Source organism: Carassius gibelio, chromosome B11 (genome assembly GCF_023724105.1).
Source record: "Carassius gibelio isolate Cgi1373 ecotype wild population from Czech Republic chromosome B11, carGib1.2-hapl.c, whole genome shotgun sequence".
NCBI lineage: Eukaryota > Metazoa > Chordata > Actinopteri > Cypriniformes > Cyprinidae > Carassius > Carassius gibelio.
This window is the reverse complement of record NC_068406.1, coordinates 186,964-207,256: the sequence shown is the minus strand read 5'-3', so window position 1 is coordinate 207,256 and position 20,293 is coordinate 186,964. Positions and strand designations below refer to the sequence as shown.

Genomic DNA, 20,293 nt, shown 5'->3' with positions numbered 1-20,293 from the left:
AGGTGGTTATCGGTTGCTATTGGTTGCGAGGTGAGAAGCCCCGCCCTCCTGGCACATAAATGCTGGAGCGAGCTGGGTCAGAGTCATTTTGTCATTGAATTCGCCTGATGAGAACACTGTGGGAAGGTTCGAAACGCGTCGCGACAGACCTGAATGACAAAATTTGAAGACATTTAAAAATAAACAGCCGGCATCATTAGGGTGGTGATGCGTCTGAGCACAATATATGTTTATTCAATTTTTCTTCTCCGTCCATACAGACGTTGAGATGTGTACTTTTAGAGTAATATACCCCTTAACCACATCTAAACCTTAACCTACCATCGGTTTTTCTTCACACACCCCTGAGAAAAACAGCCCGTGTGGCTGTAGCCCGGGTTTGGGATTTTTTACAGAGCCTAAAAAAATATTTTAGACTGGCGTTGGCTTTCTGTGGGGAAGTGTTGGCTGTTGTGTGTGTGATTTGGGGGTGTGCTTGTGACTCTTGGCGGCCGGTGGGACTCAGGACCGTGCACAACCGTTTTCGAATCCTTCGGGATTCGGATTCTGGATTTTCCTTCACCTAACCAAGCCAGTGCCGGGTTCCTATGGACCTCGAGTTCCCTGTACTCACCTGAATTATGCACAAAGGTGCCTACTTACCTGCTGCAAGTGCCTGCTGATCGACATTATTCGCCTAGTACCTGTAAAAAATTAAAAAACAACAATACAGTTTATTAGTGTGTGAAAGAAACAATTCATGAAGCATCATACAATGCTGAAGGTGGTTATCGGTTGCTATTGGTTGCGAGGTGAGAAGCCCCGCCCTCCTGGCACATAAATGCTGGAGCGAGCTGGGTCAGAGTCATTTTGTCATTGAATTCGCCTGATGAGAACACTGTGGGAAGGTTCGAAACGCGTCGCGACAGACCTGAATGACAAAATTTGAAGACATTTAAAAATAAACAGCCGGCATCATTAGGGTGGTGATGCGTCTGAGCACAATATATGTTTATTCAATTTTTCTTCTCCGTCCATACAGACGTTGAGATGTGTACTTTTAGAGTAATATACCCCTTAACCACATCTAAACCTTAACCTACCATCGGTTTTTCTTCACACACCCCTGAGAAAAACAGCCCGTGTGGCTGTAGCCCGGGTTTGGGATTTTTTACAGAGCCTAAAAAAATATTTTAGACTGGCGTTGGCTTTCTGTGGGGAAGTGTTGGCTGTTGTGTGTGTGATTTGGGGGTGTGCTTGTGACTCTTGGCGGCCGGTGGGACTCAGGACCGTGCACAACCGTTTTCGAATCCTTCGGGATTCGGATTCTGGATTTTCCTTCACCTAACCAAGCCAGTGCCGGGTTCCTATGGACCTCGAGTTCCCTGTACTCACCTGAATTATGCACAAAGGTGCCTACTTACCTGCTGCAAGTGCCTGCTGATCGACATTATTCGCCTAGTACCTGTAAAAAATTAAAAAACAACAATACAGTTTATTAGTGTGTGAAAGAAACAATTCATGAAGCATCATACAATGCTGAAGGTGGTTATCGGTTGCTATTGGTTGCGAGGTGAGAAGCCCCGCCCTCCTGGCACATAAATGCTGGAGCGAGCTGGGTCAGAGTCATTTTGTCATTGAATTCGCCTGATGAGAACACTGTGGGAAGGTTCGAAACGCGTCGCGACAGACCTGAATGACAAAATTTGAAGACATTTAAAAATAAACAGCCGGCATCATTAGGGTGGTGATGCGTCTGAGCACAATATATGTTTATTCAATTTTTCTTCTCCGTCCATACAGACGTTGAGATGTGTACTTTTAGAGTAATATACCCCTTAACCACATCTAAACCTTAACCTACCATCGGTTTTTCTTCACACACCCCTGAGAAAAACAGCCCGTGTGGCTGTAGCCCGGGTTTGGGATTTTTTACAGAGCCTAAAAAAATATTTTAGACTGGCGTTGGCTTTCTGTGGGGAAGTGTTGGCTGTTGTGTGTGATTTGGGGGTGTGCTTGTGACTCTTGGCGGCCGGTGGGACTCAGGACCGTGCACAACCGTTTTCGAATCCTTCGGGATTCGGATTCTGGATTTTCCTTCACCTAACCAAGCCAGTGCCGGGTTCCTATGGACCTCGAGTTCCCTGTACTCACCTGAATTATGCACAAAGGTGCCTACTTACCTGCTGCATAGTGCCTGCTGATCGACATTATTCGCCTAGTACCTGTAAAAAATTAAAAAACAACAATACAGTTTATTAGTGTGTGAAAGAAACAATTCATGAAGCATCATACAATGCTGAAGGTGGTTATCGGTTGCTATTGGTTGCGAGGTGAGAAGCCCCGCCCTCCTGGCACATAAATGCTGGAGCGAGCTGGGTCAGAGTCATTTTGTCATTGAATTCGCCTGATGAGAACACTGTGGGAAGGTTCGAAACGCGTCGCGACAGACCTGAATGACAAAATTTGAAGACATTTAAAAATAAACAGCCGGCATCATTAGGGTGGTGATGCGTCTGAGCACAATATATGTTTATTCAATTTTTCTTCTCCGTCCATACAGACGTTGAGATGTGTACTTTTAGAGTAATATACCCCTTAACCACATCTAAACCTTAACCTACCATCGGTTTTTCTTCACACACCCCTGAGAAAAACAGCCCGTGTGGCTGTAGCCCGGGTTTGGGATTTTTTACAGAGCCTAAAAAAATATTTTAGACTGGCGTTGGCTTTCTGTGGGGAAGTGTTGGCTGTTGTGTGTGATTTGGGGGTGTGCTTGTGACTCTTGGCGGCCGGTGGGACTCAGGACCGTGCACAACCGTTTTCGAATCCTTCGGGATTCGGATTCTGGATTTTCCTTCACCTAACCAAGCCAGTGCCGGGTTCCTATGGACCTCGAGTTCCCTGTACTCACCTGAATTATGCACAAAGGTGCCTACTTACCTGCTGCAAGTGCCTGCTGATCGACATTATTCGCCTAGTACCTGTAAAAAATTAAAAAACAACAATACAGTTTATTAGTGTGTGAAAGAAACAATTCATGAAGCATCATACAATGCTGAAGGTGGTTATCGGTTGCTATTGGTTGCGAGGTGAGAAGCCCCGCCCTCCTGGCACATAAATGCTGGAGCGAGCTGGGTCAGAGTCATTTTGTCATTGAATTCGCCTGATGAGAACACTGTGGGAAGGTTCGAAACGCGTCGCGACAGACCTGACTGACAAAATTTGAAGACATTTAAAAATAACAGCCGGCATCATTAGGGTGGTGATGCGTCTGAGCACAATATATGTTTATTCAATTTTTCTTCTCCGTCCATACAGACGTTGAGATGTGTACTTTTAGAGTAATATACCCCTTAACCACATCTAAACCTTAACCTACCATCGGTTTTTCTTCTCACACCCCCTGAGAAAAACAGCCCGTGTGGCTGTAGCCCGGGTTTGGGATTTTTTACAGAGCCTAAAAAAATATTTTAGACTGGCGTTGGCTTTCTGTGGGGAAGTGTTGGCTGTTGTGTGTGATTTGGGGGTGTGCTTGTGACTCTTGGCGGCCGGTGGGACTCAGGACCGTGCACAACCGTTTTCGAATCCTTCGGGATTCGGATTCTGGATTTTCCTTCACCTAACCAAGCCAGTGCCGGGTTCCTATGGACCTCGAGTTCCCTGTACTCACCTGAATTATGCACAAAGGTGCCTACTTACCTGCTGCAAGTGCCTGCTGATCGACATTATTCGCTAGTACCTGTAAAAAATTAAAAACAACAATACAGTTTATTAGTGTGTGAAAGAAACAATTCATGAAGCATCATACAATGCTGAAGGTGGTTATCGGTTGCTATTGGTTTGCGAGGTGAGAAGCCCCGCCCTCCTGGCAGGACATAAATGCTGGAGCGAGCTGGGTCAGAGTCATTTTGTCATTGAATTCGCCTGATGAGAACACTGTGGGAAGGTTCGAAACGCGTCGCGACAGACCTGAATGACAAAATTTGAAGACATTTAAAAATAAACAGCCGGCATCATTAGGGTGGTGATGCGTTCTGAGCACAATATATGTTTATTCAATTTTCTTCTCCGTCCATACAGACGTTGAGATGTGTACTTTTAGAGTAATATACCCCTTAACCACATCTAAACCTTAACCTACCATCGGTTTTTCTTCACACACCCCTGAGAAAAACAGCCCCGTGTGGCTGTAGCCCGGGTTTGGGATTTTTTTACAGAGCCTAAAAAAATATTTTAGACTGGCGTTGGCTTTCTGTGGGGAAGTGTTGGCTGTTGTGTGTGATTTTGGGGGTGTGCTTGTGACTCTTGGCGGCCGGTGGGACTCAGGGACCGTGCACAACCGTTTTCGAATCCTTCGGGATTCGGATTCTGGATTTTCCTTCACCTAACCAAGCCAGTGCCGGGTTCCTATGGACCTCGAGTTCCCTGTACTCACCTGAATTATGCACAAAGGTGCCTACTTACCTGCTGCAAGTGCCTGCTGATCGACATTATTCGCCTAGTACCTGTAAAAAATTAAAAAACAACAATACAGTTTATTAGTGTGTGAAAGAAACAATTCATGAAGCATCATACAATGCTGAAGGTGGTTATCGGTTGCTATTGGTTGCGAGGTGAGAAGCCCCGCCCTCCTGGCACATAAATGCTGTGAGCGAGCTGGGTCAGAGTCATTTTGTCATTGAATTCGCCTGATGAGAACACTGTGGGAAGGTTCGAAACGCGTCGCGACAGACCTTGAATGACAAAATTTGAAGACATTTAAAATAAACAGCCGGCATCATTAGGGTGGTGATGCGTCTGAGCACAATATATGTTTATTCAATTTTTCTTCTCCGTCCATACAGACGTTGAGATGTGTACTTTTAGAGTAATATACCCCTTAACCACATCTAAACCTTAACCTACCATCGGTTTTTCTTCACACACCCCTGAGAAAAACAGCCCGTGTGGCTGTAGCCCGGGTTTGGGATTTTTTACAGAGCCTAAAAAAAATATTTTAGACTGGCGTTGGCTTTCTGTGGGGAAGTGTTGGCTGTTGTGTGTGATTTGGGGGTGTGCTTGTGACTCTTGGCGGGCCGGTGGGACTCAGGACCGTGCACAACCGTTTTCGAATCCTTCGGGATTCGGATTCTGGATTTTCCTTCACCTAACCAAGCCAGTGCCGGGTTCCTATGGACCTCGAGTTCCCTGTACTCACCTGAATTATGCACAAAGGTGCCTACTTACCTGCTGCAAGTGCCTGCTGATCGACATTATTCGCCTAGTACCTGTAAAAAATTAAAAAACAACAATACAGTTTATTAGTGTGTGAAAGAAACAATTCATGAAGCATCATACAATGCTGAAGGTGGTTATCGGTTGCTATTGGTTGCGAGGTGAGAAGCCCCGCCCTCCTGGCACATAAATGCTGGAGCGAGCTGGGTCAGAGTCATTTTGTCATTGAATTCGCCTGATGAGAACACTGTGGGAAGGTTCGAAACGCGTCGCGACAGACCTGAATGACAAAATTTGAAGACATTTAAAAATAAACAGCCGGCATCATTAGGGTGGTGATGCGTCTGAGCACAATATATGTTTATTCAATTTTTTCTTCTCCGTCCATACAGACGTTGAGATGTGTACTTTTAGAGTAATATACCCCTTAACCACATCTAAACCTTAACCTACCATCGGTTTTTCTTCACACACCCTGAGAAAAACAGCCCGTGTGGCTGTAGCCCGGGTTTGGGATTTTTTACAGAGCCTAAAAAAATATTTTAGACTGGCGTTGGCTTTCTGTGGGGAAGTGTTGGCTGTTGTGTGTGATTTGGGGGTGTGCTTGTGACTCTTGGCGGCCGGTGGGACTCAGGACCGTGCACAACCGTTTTCGAATCCTTCGGGATTCGGATTCTGGATTTTCCTTCACCTAACCAAGCCAGTGCCGGGTTTCACTATGGACCTCGAGTTCCCTGTACTCACCTGAATTATGCACAAAGGTGCCTACTTACCTGCTGCAAGTGCCTGCTGATCGACATTATTCGCCTAGTACCTGTAAAAAATTAAAAAACAACAATACAGTTTATTAGTGTGTGAAAGAAACAATTCATGAAGCATCATACAATGCTGAAGGTGGTTATCGGTTGCTATTGGTTGCGAGGTGAGAAGCCCCGCCCTCCTGGCACATAAATGCTGGAGCGAGCTGGGTCAGAGTCATTTTGTCATTGAATTCGCCTGATGAGAACACTGTGGGAAGGTTCGAAACGCGTCGCGACAGACCTGAATGACAAAATTTGAAGACATTTAAAAATAAACAGCCGGCATCATTAGGGTGGTGATGCGTCTGAGCACAATATATGTTTATTCAATTTTTCTTCTCCGTCCATACAGACGTTGAGATGTGTACTTTTAGAGTAATATACCCCTTAACCACATCTAAACCTTAACCCTACCATCGGTTTTTCTTCACACACCCCTGAGAAAAACAGCCCGTGTGGCTGTAGCCCGGGTTTGGGATTTTTTACAGAGCCTAAAAAAATATTTAGACTGGCGTTGGCTTTCTGTGGGGAAGTGTTGGCTGTTGTGTGTGATTTGGGGGTGTGCTTGTGACTCTTGGCGGCCGGTGGGACTCAGGACCGTGCACAACCGTTTCGAATCCTTCGGGATTCGGATTCTGGATTTTCCTTCACCTAACCAAGCCAGTGCCGGGTTCCTATGGACCTCGAGTTCCCTGTACTCACCTGAATTATGCACTAAAGGTGCCTACTTACCTGCTGCAAGTGCCTGCTGATCGACATTATTCGCCTTGAGTACCTGTAAAAAATTAAAAAACAACAATACAGTTTATTAGTGTGTGAAAGAAACAATTCATGAAGCATCATACAATGCTGAAGGTGGTTATCGGTTGCTAATGGTTGCGAGGTGAGAAGCCCCGCCCTCCTGGCACATAAATGCTGGAGCGAGCTGGGTCAGAGTCATTTTGTCATTGAATTCGCCTGATGAGAACACTGTGGGAAGGTTCGAAACGCGTCGCGACAGACCTGAATGACAAAATTTGAAGACATTTAAAAATAAACAGCCGGCATCATTAGGGGGTGGTGATTGCGTGTCTGAGCACAATATATGTTTATTCAATTTTTCTTCTCCGTCCATACAGACGTTGAAGATGTGTACTTTTAGAGTAATATACCCCTTAACCACATCTAAACCTTAACCTACCATCGGTTTTTCTTCACACACACCCCTGAGAAAAACAGCCCGTGTGGCTGTAGCCCGGGTTTGGGGATTTTTTACAGAGCCTAAAAAAAATATTTTAGACTGGCGTTGGCTTTCTGTGGGGAAGTGTTGGCTGTTGTGTGTGATTTGGGGGTGTGCTTGTGACTCTTGGCGGCCGGTGGGACTCAGGACCGTGCACAACCGTTTTCGAATCCTTCGGGATTCGGATTCTGGATTTTCCTTCACCTAACCAAGCCAGTGCCGGGTTCCTATGGACCTCGAGTTCCCTGTACTCACCCTGAATTATGCACAAAGGTGCCTACTTTACCTGCTGCAAGTGCCTGCTGATCGACATTATTCGCCTAGTACCTGTAAAAAATTAAAAAACAACAATACAGTTTATTAGTGTGTGAAAGAAACAATTCATGAAGCATCATACAATGCTGAAGGTGGTTATCGGTTGCTATTGGTTGCGAGGTGAGAAGCCCCGCCCTCCTGGCACATAAATGCTGGAGCGAGCTGGGTCAGAGTCATTTTGTCATTGAATTCGCCTGATGAGAACACTGTGGGAAGGTTCGAAACGCGTCGCGACAGACCTGAATGACAAAATTTGAAGACATTTAAAAATAAACAGCCGGCATCATTAGGGGTGGTGATGCGTCTGAGCACAATATATAGTTTATTCAATTTTTCTTCTCCGTCCATACAGACGTGAGATGTGTACTTTTTAGAGTAATATACCCCTTAACCCATCTAAACCTTAACCTACCATCGGTTTTTCTTCACACACCCCTGAGAAAAACAGCCCGTGTGGCTGTAGCCCGGGTTTGGGATTTTTTACAGAGCCTAAAAAAATATTTTAGACTGGCGTTGGCTTTCTGTGGGGAAGTGTTGGCTGTTGTGTGTGATTTGGGGGTGTGCTTGTGACTCTTGGCGGCCGGTGGGACTCAGGACCGTGCACAACCGTTTTTCGAATCCTTCGGGATTCGGATTCTGGATTTTCCTTCACCTAACAAGCCAGTGCCGGGGTTCCTATGGACCTCGAGTTCCCTGTACTCACCTGAATTATGCACAAAGGGTGCCTACTTACCTGCTGCAAGTGCCCTGCTGATCGACATTATTCGCCTAGTACCTGTAAAAAATTAAAAAACAACAATACAGTTTATTAGTGTGTGAAAGAAACAATTCATGAAGCATCATACAATGCTGAAGGTGGTTATCGGTTGCTATTGGTTGCGAGGTGAGAAGCCCCGCCCTCCTGGCACATAAATGCTGGAGCGAGCTGGGTCAGAGTCATTTTGTCATTGAATTCGCCTGATGAGAACACTGTGGGAAGGTTCGAAACGCGTCGCGACAGACCTGAATGACAAAATTTGAAGACATTTAAAAATAAACAGCCGGCATCATTAGGGTGGGTGATGCGTCTGAGCACAATATATGTTTATTCAATTTTTCTTCTCCGTCCATACAGACGTTGAGATGTGTACTTTTAGAGTAATATACCCCTTAACCACATCTAAACCTTAACCTACCATCGGTTTTTCTTCACACACCCCTGAGAAAAACAGCCCGTGTGGCTGGTAGCCCGGGGTTTGGGATTTTTTACAGAGCCTAAAAAAATTATTTTAGACTGGCGTTGGCTTTCTGTGGGGAAGTGTTGGCTGTTGTGTGTGATTTGGGGGTGTGCTTGTGACTCTTGGCGGCCGGTGGGACTCAGGACCGTGCACAACCGTTTTCGAATCCTTCGGGATTCGGATTCTGGATTTTCCTTCACCTAACCAAGCCAGTGCCGGGTTCCTATGGACCTCGAGTTCCCTGTACTCACCTGATTATGCACAAAGGTGCCTACTTACCTGCTGCAAGTGCCTGCCTGATCGACATTATTCGCCTAGTACCTGTAAAAAATTAAAAAACAACAATACAGTTTATTAGTGTGTGAAAGAAACAATTCATGAAGCATCATACAATGCTGAAGGTGGTTATCGGTTGCTATTGGTTGCGAGGTGAGAAGCCCCGCCCTCCTGGCACATAAATGCTGGAGCGAGCTGGGTCAGAGTCATTTTTGTCATTGAATTCGCCTGATGAGAACACTGTGGGAAGGTTCGAAACGCGTCGCGACAGACCTGAATGACAAAATTTGAAGACATTTAAAAATAAACAGCCGGCATCATTAGGGTGGTGATGCGTCTGAGCACAATATATGTTTATTCAATTTTTCTTCTCCGTCCATACAGACGTTGAGATGTGTACTTTTAGAGTAATATACCCTTAACCACATCTAGAACCTTAAACCTACCATCGGTTTTTCTTCACACACCCCTGAGAAAAAACAGCCCGTGTGGCTGTAGCCCGGGTTTGGGATTTTTTACAGAGCCTAAAAAAATATTTTAGACTGGCGTTGGCTTTCTGTGGGGAAGTGTTGGCTGTTGTGTGTGATTTGGGGGTGTGCTTGTGACTCTTGGCGGCCGGTGGGACTCAGGACCGTGCACAACCGTTTTCGAATCCTTCGGGATTCGGATTCTGGATTTTCCTTCACCTAACCAAGCCAGTGCCGGGTTCCTATGGACCTCGAGTTCCCTGTACTCACCTGAATTATGCACAAAGGTGCCCTACTTACCTGCTGCAAGTGCCTGCTGATCGACATTATTCGCCTAGTACCTGTAAAAAATTAAAAAACAACAATACAGTTTATTAGTGTGTGAAAGAAACAATTCATGAAGCATCATACAATGCTGAAGGTGGTTATCGGTTGCTATTGGTTGCGAGGTGAGAAGCCCCGCCCTCCTGGCACATAAATGCTGGAGCGAGCTGGGTCAGAGTCATTTTGTCATTGAATTCGCCTGATGAGAACACTGTGGGAAGGTTCGAAACGCTGTCGCGACAGACCTGAATGACAAAATTTGAAGACATTTAAAAATAAACAGCCGGCATCATTAGGTGGTGATGCGTCTGAGCACAATATATGTTTATTCAATTTTTCTTCTCCGTCCATACAGACGTTGAGATGTGTACTTTTAGAGTAATATACCCCTTAACCACATCTAAACCTTAACCTACCATCGGTTTTTCTTCACACACCCCTGAGAAAAACAGCCCGTGTGGCTGTAGCCCGGGTTTGGGATTTTTTACAGAGCCTAAAAAATATTTTAGACTGGCGTTGGCTTTCTGTGGGGAAGTGTTGGCTGTTGTGTGTGATTTGGGGGTGTGCTTGTGACTCTTGGCGGCCGGTGGGACTCAGGACCGTGGCACAACCGTTTTTCGAATCCTTCGGGATTCGGATTCTGGATTTTCCTTCACCTAACCAAGCCAGTGCCGGGTTCCTATGGACCCTCGAGTTCCCTGTACTCACCTGAATTATGCACAAAGGTGCCTACTTACCTGCTGCAAGTGCCTGCTGATCGACATTATTCGCCTAGTACCTGTAAAAAATTAAAAAACAACAATACAGTTTATTAGTGTGTGAAAGAAACAATTCATGAAGCATCATACAATGCTGAAGGTGGTTATCGGTTGCCTATTGGTTTGCGAGGTGAGAAGCCCCGCCCTCCCTGGCACATAAATGCTGGAGCGAGCTGGGTCAGAGTCATTTTGTCATTGAATTCGCCTGATGAGAACACTGTGGGAATGGTTCGAAACGCGTCGCGACAGACCTGAATGACAAAAATTTGAAGACATTTAAAAATAAACAGCCGGCATCATTAGGGTGGTGATGCGTCTGAGCACAATATATGTTTATTCAATTTTTCTTCTCCGTCCATACAGACGTTGAGATGTGTACTTTTAGAGTAATATACCCCTTAACCACATCTAAACCTTAACCTTACCATCGGTTTTTCTTCACACACCCCTGAGAAAAACAGCCCGTGTGGCTGTAGCCCGGGTTTGGGATTTTTTACAGAGCCTAAAAAAATATTTTAGACTGGCGTTGGCTTCTGTGGGGAAGTGTTGGCTGTTGTGTGTGATTTGGGGGTGTGCTTGTGACTCTTGGCGGCCGGTGGGACTCAGGACCGTGCACAACCGTTTTCGAATCCTTCGGGATTCGGATTCTGGATTTTCCTTCACCTAACCAAGCCAGTGCCGGGTTCCTATGGACTCGAGTTCCCTGTACTCACCTGAATTATGCACAAAAGGTGCCTACTTACCTGCTGCAAGTGCCTGCTGATCGACATTATTCGCCTAGTACCTGTAAAAAATTAAAAAACAACAATACAGTTTATTAGTGTGTGAAAGAAACAATTCATGAAGCATCATATCAATGCTGAAGGTGGTTATCGGTTGCTATTGGTTGCGAGGTGAGAAGCCCCGCCCTCCTGGCACATAAATGCTGGAGCGAGCTGGGTCAGAGTCATTTTGTCATTGAATTCGCCTGATGAGAACACTGTGGGAAGGTTCGAAACGCGTCGCGACAGACCTGAATGACAAAATTTGAAGACATTTAAAAATAAACAGCCGGCATCATTAGGGTGGTGATGCGTCTGAGCACAATATATGTTTATTCAATTTTTCTTCTCCGTCCATACAGACGTTGAGATGTGTACTTTTAGAGTAATATACCCCTTAACCACATCTAAACCTTAACCTACCATCGGTTTTTCTTCACACACCCCTGAGAAAAACAGCCCGTGTGGCTGTAGCCCGGGTTTGGGATTGTTTACAGAGCCTAAAAAAATATTTTAGACTGGCGTTGGCTTTCTGTGGGGAAGTGTTGGCTGTTGTTGTGTGATTTGGGGGTGTGCTTGTGACTCTTGGCGGCCGGTGGACTCAGGACCGTGCACAACCGTTTTCGAATCCTTCGGGATTCGGATTCTGGATTTTCCTTCACCTAACCAAGCCAGTGCCGGGTTCCTATGGACCTCGAGTTCCCTGTACTCACCTGAATTATGCACAAAGGTGCCTACTTACCTGCTGCAAGTGCCTGCTGATCGACATTATTCGCCTAGTACCTGTAAAAAATTAAAAAAACAACAATACAGTTTATTAGTGTGTGAAAGAAACAATTCATGAAGCATCATACAATGCTGAAGGTGGTTATCGTTGCTATTGGTTGCGAGGAGAGAAGCCCCGCCCTCCTGGCACATAAATGCTGGAGCGAGCTGGGTCAGAGTCATTTTGTCATTGAATTCGCCTGATGAGAACACTGTGGGAAGGTTCGAAACGCGTTCGCGACAGACCTGAATGACAAAATTTGAAGACATTTAAAAATAAACAGCCGGCATCATTAGGGTGGTGATGCGTCTGAGCACAATATATGTTTATTCAATTTTTCTTCTCCGTCCATACAGACGTTGAGATGTGTACTTTTAGAGTAATATACCCCTTAACCACATCTAAACCTTAACCTACCATCGGTTTTTCTTCACACACCCCTGAGAAAAACAGCCCGTGTGGCTGTAGCCCGGGTTTGGGATTTTTTACAGAGCCTAAAAAAATATTTTAGACTGGCGTTGGCTTTTCTGTGGGGAAGTGTTGGCTGTTGTGTGTGATTTGGGGGTGTGCTTGTGACTCTTGGCGGCCGGTGGGACTCAGGACCGTGCACAACCGTTTTCGAATCCTTCGGGATTCGGATTCTGGATTTTCCTTCACCTAACCAAGCCAGTGCCGGGTTCCTATGGACCTCGAGTTCCCTGTACTCACCTGAATTATGCACAAAGGTGCCTACTTACCTGCTGCAAGTGCCTGCTGATCGACATTATTCGCACTAGTACCTGTAAAAAATTAAAAAACAACAATACAGTTTATTAGTGTGTGAAAGAAACAATTCATGAAGCATCATACAATGCTGAAGGTGGTTATCGGTTGCTATTGGTTGCGAGGTGAGAAGCCCCGCCCTCCTGGCACATAAATGCTGAGAGCGAGCTGGTCAGAGTCATTTTGTCATTGAATTCGCCTGATGAGAACACTGTGGGAAGGTCTCGAAACGCGTCGCGACAGACCTGAATGACAAAATTTGAAGACATTTAAAAATAAACAGCCGGCATCATTAGGGTGGTGATGCGTCTGAGCACAATATATGTTTATTCAATTTTTCTTCTCCGTCCATACAGACGTTGAGATGTGTACTTTTAGAGTAATATACCCTTAACCACATCTAAACCTTAACCTACCATCGGTTTTTCTTCACACACCCTGAGAAAAACAGCCCGTGTGGCTGTAGCCCGGGTTTGGGATTTTTTACAGAGCCTAAAAAAATATTTTAGACTGGCGTTGGCTTTCTGTGGGGAAGTGTTGGCTGTTGTGTGTGATTTGGGGTGTGCTTGTGACTCTTGGCGGCCGGTGGGACTCAGGACCGTGCACACCGTTTTCGAATCCTTCGGGATTCGGATTCTGGATTTTCCTTCACCTAACCAAGCCAGTGCCGGGTTCCTATGGACCTCGAGTTCCCTGTACTCACCTGAATTATGCACAAAGGTGCCTACTTACCTGCTGCAAGTGCCTGCTGATCGACATTATTCGCCTAGTACCTGTAAAAAATTAAAAAACAACAATACAGTTTATTAGTGTGTGAAAGAAACAATTCATGAAGCATCATACAATGCTGAAAGGTGGTTATCGGTTGCTATTGGTTGCGAGGTGAGAAGCCCCGCCCTCCTGGCACATAAATGCTGGAGCGAGCTGGGTCAGAGTCATTTTGTCATTGAATTCGCCTGATGAGAACACTGTGGGAAGGTTCGCGAAACGCGTCGCGACAGACCTGAATGACAAAATTTGAAGACATTTAAAAATAAACAGCCGGCATCATTAGGGTGGTGATGCGTCTGAGCACAATATATGTTTATTCAATTTTTCTTCTCCGTCCATACAGACGTTGAGATGTGTACTTTTAGAGTAATATACCCCTTAACCACATCTAAACCTTAACCTACCATCGGTTTTTCTTCACACACCCCTGAGAAAAACAGCCCGTGTGGCTGTAGCCCGGGTTTGGGATTTTTACAGAGCCTAAAAAAATATTTTAGACTGGCGTTGGCTTTCTGTGGGGAAGTGTTGGCTGTTGTGTGTGATTTGGGGGTGTGCTTGTGACTCTTGGCGGCCGGTGGGACTCAGGACGTGCACAACCGTTTTCGAATCCTTCGGGATTCGGATTCTGGATTTTCCTTCACCTAACCAAGCCAGTGCCGGGTTCCTATGGACCTCGAGTTCCCTGTACTCACCTGAATTATGCACAAAGGTGCCTACTTACCTGCTGCAAGTGCCTGCTGATCGACATTATTCGCCTAGTACCTGTAAAAAATTAAAAAACAACAATACAGTTTATTAGTGTGTGAAAGAAACAATTCATGAAGCATCATACAATGCTGAAGGTGGTTATCGGTTGCTATTGGTTGCGAGGTGAGAAGCCCCGCCCTCCTGGCACATAAATGCTGGAGCGAGCTGGGTCAGAGTCATTTTGTCATTGAATTCGCCTGATGAGAACACTGTGGGAAGGTTCGAAACGCGTCGCGACAGACCTGAATGACAAAATTTGAAGACATTTAAAAATAAACAGCCGGCATCATTAGGGTGGTGATGCGTCTGAGCACAATATATGTTTATTCAATTTTTCTTCTCCGTCCATACAGACGTTGAGATGTGTACTTTTAGAGTAATATACCCCTTAACCACATCTAAACCTTAACCTACCATCGGTTTTTCTTCACACACCCCTGAGAAAAACAGCCCGTGTGGCTGTAGCCCGGGTTTGGGATTTTTTACAGAGCCTAAAAAAATATTTTAGACTGGCGTTGGCTTTCTGTGGGGAAGTGTTGGCTGTTGTGTGTGATTTGGGGGTGTGCTTGTGACTCTTGGCGGCCGGTGGGACTCAGGACCGTGCACAACCGTTTTCGAATCCTTCGGGATTCGGATTCTGGATTTTCCTTCACCTAACCAAGCCAGTGCCGGGTTCCTATGGACCTCGAGTTCCCTGTACTCACCTGAATTATGCACAAAGGTGCCTACTTACCTGCTGCAAGTGCCTGCTGATCGACATTATTCGCCTAGTACCTGTAAAAAATTAAAAAACAACAATACAGTTTATTAGTGTGTGAAAGAAACAATTCATGAAGCATCATACAATGCTGAAGGTGGTTATCGGTTGCTATTGGTTGCGAGGTGAGAAGCCCCGCCCTCCTGGCACATAAATGCTGGAGCGAGCTGGGTCAGAGTCATTTTGTCATTGAATTCGCCTGATGAGAACACTGTGGGAAGGTTCGAAACGCGTCGCGACAGACCTGAATGACAAAATTTGAAGACATTTAAAAATAAACAGCCGGCATCATTAGGGTGGTGATGCGTCTGAGCACAATATATGTTTATTCAATTTTTCTTCTCCGTCCATACAGACGTTGAGATGTGTACTTTTAGAGTAATATACCCCTTAACCACATCTAAACCTTAACCTACCATCGGTTTTTCTTCACACACCCCTGAGAAAAACAGCCCGTGTGGCTGTAGCCCGGGTTTGGGATTTTTTACAGAGCCTAAAAAAATATTTTAGACTGGCGTTGGCTTTCTGTGGGGAAGTGTTGGCTGTTGTGTGTGATTTGGGGGTGTGCTTGTGACTCTTGGCGGCCGGTGGGACTCAGGACCGTGCACAACCGTTTTCGAATCCTTCGGGATTCGGATTCTGGATTTTCCTTCACCTAACCAAGCCAGTGCCGGGTTCCTATGGACCTCGAGTTCCCTGTACTCACCTGAATTATGCACAAAGGTGCCTACTTACCTGCTGCAAGTGCCTGCTGATCGACATTATTCGCCTAGTACCTGTAAAAAATTAAAAAACAACAATACAGTTTATTAGTGTGTGAAAGAAACAATTCATGAAGCATCATACAATGCTGAAGGTGGTTATCGGTTGCTATTGGTTGCGAGGTGAGAAGCCCCGCCCTCCTGGCACATAAATGCTGGAGCGAGCTGGGTCAGAGTCATTTTGTCATTGAATTCGCCTGATGAGAACACTGTGGGAAGGTTCGAAACGCGTCGCGACAGACCTGAATGACAAAATTTGAAGACATTTAAAAATAAACAGCCGGCATCATTAGGGTGGTGATGCGTCTGAGCACAATATATGTTTATTCAATTTTTCTTCTCCGTCCATACAGACGTTGAGATGTGTACTTTTAGAGTAATATACCCCTTAACCACATCTAAACCTTAACCTACCATCGGTTTTTCTTCACACACCCCTGAGAAAAACAGCCCGTGTGGCTGTAGCCCGGGTTTGGGATTTTTTACAGAGCCTAAAAAAATATTTTAGACTGGCGTTGGCTTTCTGTGGGGAAGTGTTGGCTGTTGTGTGTGATTTGGGGGTGTGCTTGTGACTCTTGGCGGCCGGTGGGACTCAGGACCGTGCACAACCGTTTTCGAATCCTTCGGGATTCGGATTCTGGATTTTCCTTCACCTAACCAAGCCAGTGCCGGGTTCCTATGGACCTCGAGTTCCCTGTACTCACCTGAATTATGCACAAAGGTGCCTACTTACCTGCTGCAAGTGCCTGCTGATCGACATTATTCGCCTAGTACCTGTAAAAAATTAAAAAACAACAATACAGTTTATTAGTGTGTGAAAGAAACAATTCATGAAGCATCATACAATGCTGAAGGTGGTTATCGGTTGCTATTGGTTGCGAGGTGAGAAGCCCCGCCCTCCTGGCACATAAATGCTGGAGCGAGCTGGGTCAGAGTCATTTTGTCATTGAATTCGCCTGATGAGAACACTGTGGGAAGGTTCGAAACGCGTCGCGACAGACCTGAATGACAAAATTTGAAGACATTTAAAAATAAACAGCCGGCATCATTAGGGTGGTGATGCGTCTGAGCACAATATATGTTTATTCAATTTTTCTTCTCCGTCCATACAGACGTTGAGATGTGTACTTTTAGAGTAATATACCCCTTAACCACATCTAAACCTTAACCTACCATCGGTTTTTCTTCACACACCCCTGAGAAAAACAGCCCGTGTGGCTGTAGCCCGGGTTTGGGATTTTTTACAGAGCCTAAAAAAATATTTTAGACTGGCGTTGGCTTTCTGTGGGGAAGTGTTGGCTGTTGTGTGTGATTTGGGGGTGTGCTTGTGACTCTTGGCGGCCGGTGGGACTCAGGACCGTGCACAACCGTTTTCGAATCCTTCGGGATTCGGATTCTGGATTTTCCTTCACCTAACCAAGCCAGTGCCGGGTTCCTATGGACCTCGAGTTCCCTGTACTCACCTGAATTATGCACAAAGGTGCCTACTTACCTGCTGCAAGTGCCTGCTGATCGACATTATTCGCCTAGTACCTGTAAAAAATTAAAAAACAACAATACAGTTTATTAGTGTGTGAAAGAAACAATTCATGAAGCATCATACAATGCTGAAGGTGGTTATCGGTTGCTATTGGTTGCGAGGTGAGAAGCCCCGCCCTCCTGGCACATAAATGCTGGAGCGAGCTGGGTCAGAGTCATTTTGTCATTGAATTCGCCTGATGAGAACACTGTGGGAAGGTTCGAAACGCGTCGCGACAGACCTGAATGACAAAATTTGAAGACATTTAAAAATAAACAGCCGGCATCATTAGGGTGGTGATGCGTCTGAGCACAATATATGTTTATTCAATTTTTCTTCTCCGTCCATACAGACGTTGAGATGTGTACTTTTAGAGTAATATACCCCTTAACCACATCTAAACCTTAACCTACCATCGGTTTTTCTTCACACACCCCTGAGAAAAACAGCCCGTGTGGCTGTAGCCCGGGTTTGGGATTTTTTACAGAGCCTAAAAAAATATTTTAGACTGGCGTTGGCTTTCTGTGGGGAAGTGTTGGCTGTTGTGTGTGATTTGGGGGTGTGCTTGTGACTCTTGGCGGCCGGTGGGACTCAGGACCGTGCACAACCGTTTTCGAATCCTTCGGGATTCGGATTCTGGATTTTCCTTCACCTAACCAAGCCAGTGCCGGGTTCCTATGGACCTCGAGTTCCCTGTACTCACCTGAATTATGCACAAAGGTGCCTACTTACCTGCTGCAAGTGCCTGCTGATCGACATTATTCGCCTAGTACCTGTAAAAAATTAAAAAACAACAATACAGTTTATTAGTGTGTGAAAGAAACAATTCATGAAGCATCATACAATGCTGAAGGTGGTTATCGGTTGCTATTGGTTGCGAGGTGAGAAGCCCCGCCCTCCTGGCACATAAATGCTGGAGCGAGCTGGGTCAGAGTCATTTTGTCATTGAATTCGCCTGATGAGAACACTGTGGGAAGGTTCGAAACGCGTCGCGACAGACCTGAATGACAAAATTTGAAGACATTTAAAAATAAACAGCCGGCATCATTAGGGTGGTGATGCGTCTGAGCACAATATATGTTTATTCAATTTTTCTTCTCCGTCCATACAGACGTTGAGATGTGTACTTTTAGAGTAATATACCCCTTAACCACATCTAAACCTTAACCTACCATCGGTTTTTCTTCACACACCCCTGAGAAAAACAGCCCGTGTGGCTGTAGCCCGGGTTTGGGATTTTTTACAGAGCCTAAAAAAATATTTTAGACTGGCGTTGGCTTTCTGTGGGGAAGTGTTGGCTGTTGTGTGTGATTTGGGGGTGTGCTTGTGACTCTTGGCGGCCGGTGGGACTCAGGACCGTGCACAACCGTTTTCGAATCCTTCGGGATTCGGATTCTGGATTTTCCTTCACCTAACCAAGCCAGTGCCGGGTTCCTATGGACCTCGAGTTCCCTGTACTCACCTGAATTATGCACAAAGGTGCCTACTTACCTGCTGCAAGTGCCTGCTGATCGACATTATTCGCCTAGTACCTGTAAAAAATTAAAAAACAACAATACAGTTTATTAGTGTGTGAAAGAAACAATTCATGAAGCATCATACAATGCTGAAGGTGGTTATCGGTTGCTATTGGTTGCGAGGTGAGAAGCCCCGCCCTCCTGGCACATAAATGCTGGAGCGAGCTGGGTCAGAGTCATTTTGTCATTGAATTCGCCTGATGAGAACACTGTGGGAAGGTTCGAAACGCGTCGCGACAGACCTGAATGACAAAATTTGAAGACATTTAAAAATAAACAGCCGGCATCATTAGGGTGGTGATGCGTCTGAGCACAATATATGTTTATTCAATTTTTCTTCTCCGTCCATACAGACGTTGAGATGTGTACTTTTAGAGTAATATACCCCTTAACCACATCTAAACCTTAACCTACCATCGGTTTTTCTTCACACACCCCTGAGAAAAACAGCCCGTGTGGCTGTAGCCCGGGTTTGGGATTTTTTACAGAGCCTAAAAAAATATTTTAGACTGGCGTTGGCTTTCGGTGGGGAAGTGTTGGCTGTTGTGTGTGATTTGGGGGTGTGCTTGTGACTCTTGGCGGCCGGTGGGACTCAGGACCGTGCACAACCGTTTTCGAATCCTTCGGGATTCGGATTCTGGATTTTCCTTCACCTAACCAAGCCAGTGCCGGGTTCCTATGGACCTCGAGTTCCCTGTACTCACCTGAATTATGCACAAAGGTGCCTACTTACCTGCTGCAAGTGCCTGCTGATCGACATTATTCGCCTAGTACCTGTAAAAAATTAAAAAACAACAATACAGTTTATTAGTGTGTGAAAGAAACAATTCATGAAGCATCATACAATGCTGAAGGTGGTTATCGGTTGCTATTGGTTGCGAGGTGAGAAGCCCCGCCCTCCTGGCACATAAATGCTGGAGCGAGCTGGGTCAGAGTCATTTTGTCATTGAATTCGCCTGATGAGAACACTGTGGGAAGGTTCGAAACGCGTCGCGACAGACCTGAATGACAAAATTTGAAGACATTTAAAAATAAACAGCCGGCATCATTAGGGTGGTGATGCGTCTGAGCACAATATATGTTTATTCAATTTTTCTTCTCCGTCCATACAGACGTTGAGATGTGTACTTTTAGAGTAATATACCCCTTAACCACATCTAAACCTTAACCTACCATCGGTTTTTCTTCACACACCCCTGAGAAAAACAGCCCGTGTGGCTGTAGCCCGGGTTTGGGATTTTTTACAGAGCCTAAAAAAATATTTTAGACTGGCGTTGGCTTTCTGTGGGGAAGTGTTGGCTGTTGTGTGTGATTTGGGGGTGTGCTTGTGACTCTTGGCGGCCGGTGGGACTCAGGACCG

The 20,293-nt window shown here is 45.5% G+C and overlaps 1 long non-coding RNA gene across 3 annotated transcripts; it reads left to right on the top strand.

The window, feature by feature from the left end:
* The first annotated feature begins 4,312 nt into the window (after positions 1-4,312).
* On the top strand, positions 4,313-19,925 carry LOC127967724 (uncharacterized). 3 transcript variants are annotated; one of them, XR_008155806.1, is made up of 3 exons: positions 4,313-4,595; positions 11,466-12,197; positions 15,234-19,925. It is a non-coding gene; the product is annotated as an uncharacterized LOC127967724 (long non-coding RNA). The 3 variants fall into 3 exon arrangements; XR_008155804.1 differs by having other exon boundaries at positions 14,475-19,925; XR_008155805.1 differs by lacking the exon at positions 4,313-4,595 and adding an exon at positions 9,049-9,176 and having other exon boundaries at positions 14,475-19,925.
* The last annotated feature ends 368 nt before the right edge of the window (positions 19,926-20,293 follow it).